Genomic DNA, 14,720 nt, shown 5'->3' on the forward strand with positions numbered 1-14,720 from the left:
GGGGGGGCTAAAAACAACATTTGAATGTACATAGTACGAGACTTAATATCGATGTTTCAATTCGGTGTACATTGTAAGATTTGAACCGAGGACCAGGCATACGGGTAATTATTTCGAATTCGTGCCATACTAAGTTTCGAAAAGTTGACATTGACTCAATTTGTTGTGCTATTTTGTAGGTCATATGTTTAAATCCATCTAAAAGTTTTCTCACTACCATGGTGTTCATCATATACATATGAATTTGTATTAAAAAAGTAGCGTGGATACAGTGAAATGTGAAATCCATGTTAGAATTGGAGATCGCTATGTGACACACACTCTAATTCAAATAACTAACTACGTGACACACACTCCAATTCAAATAACTAATTGTGTGACACACTCTAATCCACATTAGCATGGGTGCCGTTTCGATTTTTTTTCAAATAACTCCTCATTAATTAATTTATAGTACTCCCTCTGTTCACTTTTATAAGACCTTGAAGACATTTCACACAATGTGCAAAACAGTTCATTTTAAGTTGTCTGAAATGACTTACAAAAGTGAACAGATGGAGTATCTCGTTTCGAATGACTAATTATTGCAAGGAAAACACGGGCATGGTAATACATACAGATTAGTTTGCAAATGAAAGAAGATTCATTTCCTTTGCATTCTCAAATGTAGGCGCACTAGGCAGACCAGGGTCGTGTCAGGGTGGACACTGCTTCGGTGCCTTAAAGGCAACTGCCCTTGGGTGACTGACATGTGGGCCAGCCACCTGTTGGGCCCACATGTCATGGACACAAAGGCAGGTGCCTTAAGGCACCAAAGCATAGTCCTGTCGGGGTGGTCGCGTGTGTCGGAGGGATGCGTAGCACCCAGCCACCCAGCCACCCCCCCCCCAAAAAAAGGACGATGACAATATAAGTTCGCGCTTCCACGTTTCGGATTGAAATATCTGGCGGCCCCAATTATAGCCCTGCAAAATCTCTCTTCTCCACCGTCCCCTTCCGCGCCTAGATTGCTCAAATCCCTAATTCGCCGCCATCCCTCGAATCGCCCCTCGTCTCGTCTCTTTCCCCACCGTTCCCCACCTCTGTGCCGGACGACGACGATGAAGACGACGGTCGCGCTTCACCACTGCACCGAAGCTACCTCGTCTACGCCCTCGTCCACCGCACCGGGTGGTCCACCGACAACGTCGGCCGCCGCAACCGACGTGCCTCACAGACACCGAGTTCCACCGCATCAGGTGCGCTTCACCGACGCCGTATCCCAGCTCACCGGGGCTACTTCACCGAGCTAGGCAAGCATGCCACTCAAGATCTGCATCCGTGTGCGGCCAGCCAACGCCAGCGCATCACCCTCAACGGCTCTGAAGTGACCCGCACTCTAGCTAGGCAAGCATGCCCAAACTCCGGCCCGAACTAGGTATCCACACATCCCCTTGTGCACTATTCCGACGATGTTTGGATATCCTTTCACTTCTCTCTTAGCTTACACGCCTATGCAACTCTGACTTTAACTCTTATTTCTTCTGGAGATATCATCTGAAACAAGAAAATCCATTTTTTAGCGAAGCATGACGGCGCTACGGGATCTGGTACACATCCTGCACACCCGTATAACCTTGCAAGTATCTGTCCTCCGGTACAACATCAAGGTCGATTTCTCTTATTTGATCAACCATTCGCCGTGTCAAAAATGCAAAGGGGGATGCAAGGAGCACAAGGCCTGCACATCCAAGCAAGTGGTAACATGGACTTGTACATGGAACATCCCAAGCGCAAGCAGAGCTGCAGTGAGCCTGTACAACGAGCTAGCTTAAGTACATGCATTTCATTTAATTTGTACTGGCATTCGTGTATGATTTGTGTGCAGTGGCTGATCCACGAATTCAAGTTACCAGGGGCGAACATTTAACTTAAAAAATACGAAGGCACTTGCACTCCGGAAATCAACATAACTTGAGAAATGTGAAGCTACATGCACTTTGAAAACCAGCTAATGATCCAAAGTATTTCAGATTATAAACACTAAATGATGCAAGCACCAAAAAACACAAAATGCAACATGGTGTACAAGGACTACAAACATGGTCTGTACCTGCTTGAATTATTCGTTCTCTGGCTAAAAATATCAAAGTGTAATTGCACGTATAACTAGTGCACAAACTACATATCAATATATCTATCCTGCACAAGTATGCCAATAGTTTCAAACAACAGATTAGAAAAGTATTTATGCTATGTTGTCATGATACGGGGACTTTCTGGTAGATGGCCTCGACGTTTCCTCAAGCAATGAAAATGCACTATAATTTGCTTGTCATCAATGCCTGCAAATCTCTATCTCTCTCAACATAGTAGATCATCATTAGACACTAAATCCTTCAATGAGATTGCAAAATGCTTGCATTAGATCCCTCATTAGACACTATATGTTCATCACCAGGAGCATGTAAAATGTTTGCATCAAATCCTTCATTAGCAGTCTATTCATTAGACACTTCAGGCTCAAGAACAACATGAGCTTGCATGTTTGCACCGGAACTTGATTAGATACATCAGATTCAGTCAGTTCAGTTTTGATTGGGGGAGTTATAAAATAAGTAGAAATTGGTTTCATTTTCTCATAGATTCCCTACATACAAGCAGTTTTACAACACCGTCAGGTTTAACTATTGGCCAGAAATTGAAGAGATGAATTAGATATAATCAGGGATGTGATGTACCTGCTCGTTGCGCATGCTACTCTTGCAAGCTGCGACTGTCCGTTTGCGCAAGCTCGATGCCATGCCCGTGCTGCCACCGCTGCCTCCCACGCAGGCTACACCCAGGGTTGGATCTTCATCTTCTTGTCCTTCCGTTCGCTTGAAGCCCGGCGACCGCCCTCCAACGAGGGCGCGAGGAAGTGATGTGTCGGTCTGTCCAGCGGCGGCTAGGTTAGGAGCGAACCAGACTGGAGGCTGGAGCGAATGAATTGGGATTTTTCCTGCTGTCGGTCGATACGGGAGGCGCTCGTATGGGCCGCGAGCCTGCTATAGGGCCTGCCTTGCACTTATGTTATTGGCCCATCCAAATTGAAACATTTTTCTTCATTTTTTACATTGCCTGCTCGTGCGTTGGGACGAACAAAACTAGCATGGGCCAACCTGGACGACTCAAACTAGGTGCACACTTTCCAGCCACCTGAGGCGGCCGCCCATACCAGCCCCTATGGTGGCGTCGCCCCTTTTTGCATGTATGATTGGATAGTGAAAAATATTCCAGTGGCGCTTTTGATTTACCCACAGAATGGTTGAATTTCTTGTTTCTATGAACTGAGTTCGCCAATAATGTGAAGGATGCCAGTCTTTTCATCCTATTGTAGATTGCTTAGATCTCGATATGCCAAAAGTAATCGCATGAAATATATAGTAAAAGCCAGTGTGATGTGTTTGGCTACAACTAGTCTGACGACATGTCCTCATATAACATATCAAGGACGCACCATCTTACCAGATTAACCATTCGACTTACCCATTCAGTGTGGGAAGAAAGAAGTACTGGTACTGCGTATCCAAGCAATTGATGCCATGGACTCCTTTGTACAACCTTGTAAGAGAAAAAGAAGTTGCAGTGTGCCTATAAAAAGAACTAGCATAAGTTCAGTTACCTTCTTCTCGGAATTTTAGTTAGCCACTTATTGCAAAATTGTTCAATTATGTTGCTTGGCTTAATTTAGTTCGCTACTGATTACATAATGGCACAGCCTGTTAATCATATTGTAGGCTGCGCCTATCTATGTGTTTGATACTTACTGTTAAGAATTACCTGTTTGCCTTAACTTAAATATCTACTTGTTTGTTTAACAACTTTGCTGCTGCAATAGCGGGTTACAATGATGTTAATAACTACTGTACTTTTCAGTATCCAATTGAAACTCTTTAATTCCTTGTTTGTTTAACTGGTTTGCTATTATAACTCCCAGTTGAGATGTTTTGCTAACTTCAACTTTTTTGAATCCAATCGGAACATTAATGGCAAAACAGGTTAGCCCAAGATCAAAGAGCGAGGTCCCCATGGACGTTGCATCATCCCACAACAGTGGCACCGGCCCAATCGTGCATTATGAATTGCCAATTGCTGATGCTCTAGAGGCTAAACTAGTGGTAGAAAGAGATTCTGCTTCTGCACTTAGAGATGAAGTTGACATGTTGAGGAAGCAAACAACACAATCACAAGCAGTACTCAAGACAACCATTAAATATTTGGTGGATTTCAAAACAAAGCAAGCTGAGACTGACCAGATTGTTAAGGTCCTGAAGGAAAAAAGGAAATTAAATTCCTACTTGGTAAATCATAGGTGAAATGTTCTTTCCATAGTTGAATAACCTTTGTGTTGTCTGTTCATGTAATCAATCAAACCATTTTTTTAGAGATCATGTAATAATTGTTTTTTTTGTTTTTTTGGTTTATAATTTTATTTGAGCACAAGTCTGTATTAATTGATAAGAGACATTTCATTTGGATTGCTGTGCCAGACCTACAAATATGCCAATCGGGCTGAATGTGCATTCAGCAATAGTAGTAGTATAGATGGACCATAAGTGGCGCGCATCGGAAAGAGCCAAGATGCTGGCTAAAAAAAGGATGTTGTTGTAGCCAAAAAAAAGTACAGCGGCCTGGCTTATGTACGTTAGTTGATATTATTGATCCATATACTCTATAAGTGTTTATATGTTTGTTAGTTCTGTACACTCTTGGTTGATTGACTCGGTATTTGAATCTTGATACATCACTTGTGTACATATCTAAATGGGAGTACACATTATGCTGCGTGTGACATTTGAGTTGGACATGAAGTGTTCCAAATATTCGAATTCACCTTAAACTGGATTCTAGTTTCTGAATTTCAGTATCGGCATTTGTAAACCATATTCATATATGACAGTGGAATACATCTTTGTCGTCCTTTTGAAGATATATAAAAACACATAGAATGATTTATAAAGATTCATATAGGAATACAAAGTGGATTCAAATTTAGTTGCCAGGGTAAACGTGGATGCTTATTGTCCCAAAATTCGAAAGAAGCAGCAAAATGTCCACTCCCACATCGGCTGCCCGAAGACAAGTGTTTGGGAGATGGAAATTACTGTCTACCCATTACACGGACAATCGATTGGCCCGATTTCCACTGCTCTAAATAGGGGTAGGTTAGTAACTTCAATTAGACGTGACACGACCACCTCTGAGCCCATTCCGACACGGTGGGCGTCAAACATGGGCGGCAAAACACATTTGATTCAAGCTCGTCCGAAAGACCTCTGTTTCTCCCTCCATTCCCCATTCATACATGGTGGGCGGCAAAACAAACTCGACTCGGCCGAAATCGATGTAGGCAAATATTTTCAATAGGGGCAGGTTTGTAACTTCACTCAGACGTGACACAACCACCCTACCTGTCAGCCCTGTTCATACACCGTGGGTGCCAACCATGGGCGCCAACCACTCTCTCCTCGCCCGAAATCATTCTAGGCAAATATTGGCGAGATGCGAGATTACCATCCTATCCCCAACCGACGAGACATCCAAATTTTAAATGGGGGCTAAGTTTGTAACTTTCCCATATTTTAGACAGGCGCGTCCCAAAAACATGGTTCCCCGTACCTCTCCCTCCATTTTCCCATTCATACACCGTCCGCGCTAGAACACCCCATCCCCACACCAGCCTCCGTCCGCCACCCCATCCATCGCCGCCGTCCTCCACCACATCCATCGCCACCGTCCTCCACCATGCCGGAGCGCCTACCAAGATTGCATCGTCCACTGCACGGCGACGGACCAATAGCCTTGCATCGCATCCTCTCGCTTCATCGGTGCTATCGTCCTCTTTGCCGGGGCTGCTCACACGACCTTCTCTTCCACCGCAACGAGACTTATCCCCCGATGCACCCGTCTACCATCGCAGATCTGCTTCAACACCACTGACAGCCATCGCACCCCCGATGCCTACACGGCACCGCAAGAGAGGTGGTACTTCATATTTCCTCAACTTTTTGATCTCAACCAAAAAATAGGTCTTAACTTGGTTACTCTACTTTCTTTTCAGCTCTTAGAATTTAGTTCTTAGTTCGAAGCAAACAATGGATGCTAAATATCATTTCTCCGGTTTGCAGCTTCAAATCTGCCATGGCACAGCCATAATACGATTTAATTGATCATGCTTAGGATTTCATTGATCATGTTGGTTCCGTGGTGGTTTCTTTAATAGAAATCGGAGGGGAAACCCTCTTTTGCTAAAAAAAATATGCTTAGAGTTTCCCCCTTTTATGATCACTATACGATCAGAATACGTGCTTCGTGTCATAATAACACTGCTCCACCCATCAAGCTAAACAAGCTTAGATGTTCAAATACGAATATGATATTATTAAAACAGAGTTGTTTAATTGGTCAGCTAAATGTTCCTAAATTAGTTTCGAAAATGCATGTTCGCCGCTTGGATGTGTATCTCTACAGGGTGCCCGCGGTGGGCCGGCCCACCCTGAGATTTTGGGTCGTCCCAGGCCCTGATTCCCCTCTGTTCTGATGCGTGCTTCTGATCTCTACTCGCTCTAGCCACCTGCCTCGCCGGCGACTTGCCGTCCCCGGACGGCATGACTCTAGGAGGAGACGTCGGACTAACAAGAGGCCAGGAGCCGCTCGCCCGACAGCGTCACCGCTACCCGGGCGCGCCGCCGTGCCTACCTTCCCAGTCTGTTCAAGGCTCAGGCGTGCAGCACCCACCAAGCCAACCTAATTTATCCTGAGATACGTCCTCAACACTCAGCAGCCACTCCTCATCACCCATTTTCTAATTGATTCATTACTCATTAGGCAGGACTGTCATTAGGGTTTGTTGTGTGCTCAGTGCTACCTACACTTAATGGTTCAGATGTATTTCGGTAATCTTTAGTACCTCTAAAGTTCACAGGGTTTTCAAAATTCCGGCCCTCAGAACAGAAACTAGTCATTTTGGATTGTTGGTCGTAGTGACATTGACCCAGATTACTACTGCAAGCCAGGTTTGTTGACAATTTTACTTGTCTTTCTTACTCATTCAATATAATATCCAATTATTCACGTCGATTAGTTGCAAACAATAAGTGCTATACAAACTTCTTCATTCAGATTTTGGACGGTCTCTTACTACAGTTACAATTCTGCATACTTGTTCTAATAAGCTCACAAGTAAATGATTGATTCACTACATCTATGCTTGCCTTGTCATATTTGTTGTCAATATTCTTTTAGGGTGGACCACCCTGTTTCTAAATACTGGAACCGTAGACATGAGTGAATAGTATTTCTCTATGTGATCTCTTCCATCATGTGTGGGTAACGAACACTGCATTGTATAGAAAGAAAGTGTCATTTCCAGGTTTTACATAGGTTTCGATCTTTTACATGGAATACAATCTGCCTACTTGCTTTGTGTCGCACTACCAACACTCCACTCTTGAAGCTAAACATTACGCCACTCATAATTGCTTAGTTTATTTGTTCAAATATGAATTTCATGTGATTCTAATGTTCCTACTTCAGTTTTGAAATGTGTGCCTGCCTGTTATAGAGACATAAGGGGTTTGTATTTCTGTGTGTGGTCTGGTCAGCACGGTTGGGGAGGTGAACTTTGCATATGCAGGGGTTTATAGGGAGACACTCTCCGAGTTGAATCCGCAATGCATTCCATAGATAATTTGACTACTTTTTATGTTTTCATGAATCTCATATTCTGAACAGTATCATAATGATTATGAGCTTGCGCGCATGAAAAGAATAAAGAAGAACAATGCCATGGCTGTCAAACTTGGCATTAAGGGACTGAAATCAAGTCTGGATGCAATGCAATGCAAATGCTCTCCACCTACAGATTCATGCTCAGAATATGATCCTAATAGTGATTCTGAGCTAGAGGGAGACCTAAGTCAATGTAGCTCCCTAGTGGAGGAGTCAGAGGAAGATGCCCTATCTTATTCACCCATCAAGGTACTTTCTCTAACCTTCCAAGGTTACATTGCTCGCACATATCTTGCAACTGATGCTTTGCATTGCTTCTACTTTGTTGAACTGCCATTAGCTTAGTTTACACATCATGTATGTGAATATGCCCTGCCTATCCATTTTCAGTACATATTCCATCTGTCATCATACCATATTTATACATTCAAATGATGTTCTTGTGTATCAGACGTTCAAAAGGAAGAGGGCGATTGCTGATCGTGGAGGAGCACAAGCAAAGTATTTGGAAAAGGTAGTGGCACCTGATAAATCAAATAGCCCATTAGGTGTAGTTGTAATATCACCTGACCCACAAAATACCCCAACTCTAGCAGACTCTAGCCCTACTACACTGGTCATTTCTGATGCCCCAACTCAGCAGACCCCAACTACAGCAAACAGTATGATTATGCTAGTTGACATAGCACCAGCTGTACAACGCAAAACCCCGATTCCAGCAAAGAGTACACCAAATCTAGTTGCCAAATCCCTTTTCGAACCAGAGAGAGCCCCAATTGCAGCAAATAGGACCCCTGTTCCATTTCTTCCTAGTTTAGAAGATGAAGCTTATGTTGTTGTCAGGAACTTTGTGCGCATCTTTCCTTCATGGAAAGATTATACCGCAGACACAGAACAATTTCCAGTCTTCCTCCGCAACTTACACGTAAGTAATGTACTAATGTTATTCATGGTCATTACTGCATATGTTTCTGCTGACAGAAGACACAAGATTTCATTCTTTTAAATAGGCGAGGAGCAAACTGGATTGTGATGACGAGCAAGAGTTGGTTGCGCTTTTCAAGCACTCGTTGATGAAGTATCGTTCCTACCTGAGGCAAGCGCACTTCGATGGCAAGCCTCTGAACGAAATTTCTGTAAAGTCTCCGGTGCTACATTTATCCGATGGTGACTGGAATAATCTTGTTACACATTGGTCTCGGCTGCAGCATAAGGTACTGTCTATGATATCACATCACAATTTGAACTACATTTCTACATTTCCCTTAATGTCTCACTTGTACGAAAACTGTTAGCAGAAGAACATTCGTTCTCAAGGGACCACAGAATCTCGCAACTATACTGCACACTGCATTGCTCTTGTGAGTACCTCTTGCCATGTATGACCATACTTACTTTCATAGCTGTTTGATTATGTAGCATCACTGCACATGTTAGCCTCGTAATCGTCCATTCGGTGGACATTATAAGATCCGTATGGACTCTTACACAAATTTAGAATCAACGCAATGCTTTTGAAGAGGTTTGGCTCTGCAGTCCTCTTGTAAGACTGAACGTGGTCTATCACTGTACTTACATTAACACCTACGCCCTCCGTCCCATAATATAAGAACGTTTTGTACAGTACACCAGTGTTCAAAACACTCTTGTATTATGGGAAGAGGGATTGGTTCATTTTGTAGCATTCTGCATCTTATCTCCCTCACCCACTAAGGGAGTCCTGGATTAGGGGGTGTCCGGATGGCCGGACTAAGACCTTTGGCCGGACTCCTGGACTATGAAGATACAAGATTGAAGACTCCATCCCGTGTCCGGATGGGACTTTCCTTGGCGTGGAAGGCAAGCTTGGCGATACGATATGAAGATCTCCTCCCATTGTAACCGACTCTGTGTAACCCTAGCCCTCTCCGGTGTCTATATAAACCGGAGAGTTTTAGTCCGTAGGACGAACAACAATCATACCATAGGCTAGCTTCTAGGGTTTAGCCACTCCGATCTAGTGGTAGATCTACTCTTGTACTACCCATATCATCAATATTAATCAAGCAGGAGTAGGGTTTTACCTCCATCGAGAGGGCCCGAACCTGGGTAAAAACATCGTGTCCCTTGTCTCCTATTACCATCCGCCTAGACGCACAGTTCAGGACCCCCTACCCGAGATCCGCCGGTTTTGACACCGACATTGGTGCTTTCATTGAGAGTTCCGCTGTGTCATCACCATCAGGAAGGATGCCGCATCCCGTCTTTAAAGACGGCGTCGTTGCTAAAGGAGTGAGGGAGTCCCGGATTAGGGGGTGTCCAGATAGCCGGACTACCATCATCGGCCGAACTATCATCAGCCGGACTATCATCATCGACCGGACTCCAAGACTATGAAGATACAAGATTGAAGACTTCGTCCCGTGTCCGGATGGGACTTTCCTTGGCGTGGAAGGCAAGCTTGGTGATACAGATACGTAGATCTCCTACCATTGTAACCGACTCTATGTAACCCTAGCCCTCTCCGGTGTCTATATAAACCGGATGGCTCTAGTCCGTACAACAACAACCATTACAATCATACCATAGGCTAGCTTCTAGGGTTTAGCCTCCTTGATCTCGTGGTAGATCCACTCTTGTAAACATCCACAATATCAATATCAATCAAGCAGGACGTAGGGTTTTACCTCCATCAAGAGGGCCCGAACCTGGGTAAAACATCGTGTCCCTTGTCTCCTGTTACCATCTGACTAGACGCACAGTTCGGGACCCCCTACCCAAGATCCGCCGGTTTTGACACCGACATTGGTGCTTTCATTGAGAGTTCCTTTGTGCCGTCACCGATAGGAAGGATGCCTCCTCCCGTCTTCAAGGACGGTATTTTCGCCAAAGGAGCCTTGGCCGCCGGCCAAACTATCCGGCTAGGTGGTTTTCTTATGACCGCCTGTCCGGCCACCGCTTCGACAATGACCTCTCAAGTCGTCAAAAGCAATCTTCACGTCAGCTCGGAATTCGCCGAGCGGCTGGATCCAATAGAGCTCTCGTCCGGAAACGAGCTCTTGGATCGCATCGCCGCCCTAGGAGTCGCTACAGACTACAATCAGATTGGGCTTAAAACCGATTTGAGAGAGATTAACTCTCCTCAGGTCACCCACCACATTGTAGTGGTAGAGGAAAAATGCGGCGATTCTTCTCCTGTATTGAAAACTAGTCATGTTCGGGCTCCCGAACCCCCCATGCCGGATTCCCGCGGAGGGATGGACTTCGATCAAGCACTAAACTTAAAGTCAGGCATCGGACCAGACTCGTTGGACAACGTCCAGCAATCCAAGCTTCCAAATTTGGAAACTTCTCAGCCTTTGAGCCTTGAGATGGGTAGGGTTCCGGACTTAATTCCACCCACCCGCCCAGACATATGCGATCTATCTCTAATCCGGCAAGAGCCCGCTGAGACAGTACATCACTACTGGGCCAGATTCCTCCTGGTTATGGACAGGATAAAGGACTGCCGAGAGGAAAATGCAATCTCAATTTTTTGCAATAATTGCATGGACGAGGGAATCTTGAAGGCCGTCAGCCGTCGTGAAATTACACGCTTCGTCGACCTGGCGTCCATAGTACGAAAGTACTGTGCGATGGAGAGTTTCCGGACAACCGAAAATAAGTTTTGGGACAATCCGGCCCCGAATACAACCCTAGTCCGCAACAAAAGGGTGCATTACACTCAGGCACCAGATACAAAAACCAAAAAGCAAAAACCCCATAAAGGGCACGGAACCGTACTGGAGGGATGGCTTAGCGGACCCTGTAAAATTCACAGTACAGAAGGTGCCGTCCCAACACATAGCCTTCGAGCATGTTGGATATTACGGCAGGTGGCCAAAAGTGGAGAGGGGCTTCTAGCCCCGGAAAACCACTCCAACAACATCGGTACGGTATCAACAGTCTTTGAGACTTTCGCATCAAATAATATGCGGAAACGAACAATCCGCAGCCTCGCCGAAGTCTACCGAGTAGCAACAACCAATCCATGGAGCGACACAGCCATCACCTTCAACGCCAGCGACGAACCTAAATTCCGAACAGCCCGAGCTCCAGCCACACTGGTACTTAGTCCAATAGTGGACGGTTTTCGACTTACAAAAGTCCTCATGGATGGCGGCAGCGGATTAAACCTCATCTACGAGGAAACCCTTCAAAAAATGGAAATAGACTGGAGCCGCATTGAGCGAAGCAGCACAACCTTTAGAGGAATAATCCCTAGCCGGGAGGCGCGCTGCACAGGAAAAATTACACTCGATGTGGTATTCGGCTCGCCGGACAATTACAGATCCGAAGAAGTCACGTTCCAAGTGGCCCCGTTCAACAGCGGATATCACGCTATATTAGGACGAGAGGCATTCACAATTTTTCAAGCCGTACCCCATTACGGGTACATGAAGCTCAAAATGCCTGGGCCCGGTGGAATAATCACTCTCGTTAGTGATCCGGACATAGCACTCCGCGCCGAAAACAAGACAGCCGCATTAGCCTTAGAGGCACTATCCGAAGCCCTAGCGGCAGAGGAACTCACCGCGCTGTGCTCTACGGTGAATAGGGACGATGTGATACTCGATAAGAGATCCAAGTCCACCTCCTTTAAACCAGCAGATGAAATAGTAAAATTCTAGGTCCACCCAACGGACCCGACAAAGACGGCCTCCATCGGGGCACAATTGAACCCTGATGTAGACGCCGCACTACGAGAATTCCTTCGGGAAAATTGGGACATTTTTGCCTGGCACCCCTCGGATATGCCCGGAATCCCACGCAGATTGGCAGAACACAGCCTAAACATCCTAAAAGGATTCAAGCCCGTCAAACAGGCTCTTCGACGATTTTCCGAACCCAAAAGACAGGCAATGGGAGAAGAGCTAGCCAAACTATTGGAAGCCGGATTCATCAGAGACATCAAACATCCGGATTGGCTAGCAAACCTGGTAATGGTACCAAAGAAGGACAAATCCTGGCGCCTATGTGTCGATTTCAAAGACCTAAATAAAGCCTTCCCAAAGGATACCTTCCCCCTACCCCGCATCGACCAAATCATCGATGCCACTGCAGGGCATGATTCATTGTGCTTCCTGGACGCATACTCCGGCTATCATGAAATCAAGATGGCAGAAGCGGATCAAGCCGCAACGGCATTCATTACTCCATATGGACCATTCTGCTTCAATACGATGCCCTTCGGACTTAAAAACGCCGGCGCAACATATCAGCACATGATTCAGACATGTCTGGCTACCCAGATCGGCAAAACATTAGAGGCATACGTAGACGACGTAGTCGTCAAAACTAAACACGTCGAAACTCTAGTAGACGACTTGAGGCTCACATTCGACAACCTCAGAGCATATGACATCAAGCTGAATCCGGAAAAATGCGTTTTCGGCGTACCAGCTGGAAAGCTGCTGGGCTTCATCATATCCGGTAGAGGAATTGAAGCAAACCCAGCCAAGATCCGAGCTCTGTCACAGCTAGATATCCCAGAAGACCTCAAGCAAATACAAAAATTGACTGGATGCGTGGCGGCTCTAAGCCGCTTTATCTCCCATCTAGGAGAAAAGGCATTGCCCCTCTATCGCCTCCTTAGGCGCACCGAACACTTCGAGTGGACGGATGCTGCCACCGCCGGACTCGAAGAAATAAAGGCCATATTGGCAACAAATCCGGTCCTGGCTGCGCCCAACCTGGGAGAACCAATGTTGTTATACATCGCGGCAACGCATCAAGTTGTAAGCGCGGTACTTGTTGTCGAACGAGAGACAGAAGGGCATAAATTCCCTCTTCAAAAACCAGTATACTACGTATCGACTGTGTTAACCCCCTGCAAGTCCCGTTACCCGCACTATCAGAAGATAGCATACGCGGTGTTCATGGCATCTCGGAAGCTCCGACACTACTTTCAAGAGTGTTCGATAATAGTGGCCTCCGAAATACCACTTAACGACATTATAAACAACCGTGACGCGACGGGCAGGATTGCAAAATGGGCCATTGAGCTCTTACCATTTGATATAACTTACAAACCTCAGCGAGCTATAAAGTCACAAGTTTTAGCTGACTTTGTCGCTGAATGGACCGAAGCCGAACTCCCTAAAGAGTACGACGCATACTCCAATTGGATTATGCACTTCGACGGCTCTAAAATGTTAGCCGGATTGGGGGCTGGCGTCGTATTGACGTCCCCGACCAGGGACACAGTCCAATACATACTTCAGATAATGTACACGGACTCCAACAACGCAGCCGAATACGAGGCCCTTTTACATGGTCTCCGGATGGCAATCTCCATGGGCATTCAACGCCTAGAGGTGCGCGGGGATTCAAACCTCGCAATATCCCAAATAAACGGAGACTTTTGACGCCAAAGATCCGAAAATGGCAGCATATCACAACGCTGTCCTAAAAATGTCAGCCCGGTTTGAAGGACTTGAATTCCATCATGTAGCCCGGGATAATAACCAAGCAGCCGACGTACTGGCACGCATCGGCGCAAAATGCGACGCTGTCCCTCCTAAAACCTTCCTGGAACGGCTCTTCAAGCCATCCGTACTATGGGAAGAGGATTCCGGAAATAACAAACCGAAACAAGCCGCACCAACCGGCGATTCAGCCGATGACATAACACCTTCAGCCCACGACATAATGGCAGTAATTGCCCCGTGGACAGAACCATTCCTCGCCTACTTGCTTAGGCAGGAGCTTCCCGAAGACCAAAATGAGGCCCGCTGCATTATCCGGCGATGTAAAGCCTACAAGGTCTATGAGGGAGAACTCTATAAGAAAAGCACAACCGGAGTCCTTCAAAGGTGTATCTCCGAAGAGGAAGGGCGAGACCTTCTGGCTGAAATTCACGCCGGACTAGGCGGACACCACGCCGCAGCCCGGGCCCTTGTAGGAAAGGCATTCCGTACAGGATTTTATTGGCCAACGGCCCGGGCAGA

The sequence above is a fragment of the Triticum dicoccoides genome, chromosome 4B (assembly GCF_002162155.2).
Source record: "Triticum dicoccoides isolate Atlit2015 ecotype Zavitan chromosome 4B, WEW_v2.0, whole genome shotgun sequence".
NCBI lineage: Eukaryota > Viridiplantae > Streptophyta > Magnoliopsida > Poales > Poaceae > Triticum > Triticum dicoccoides.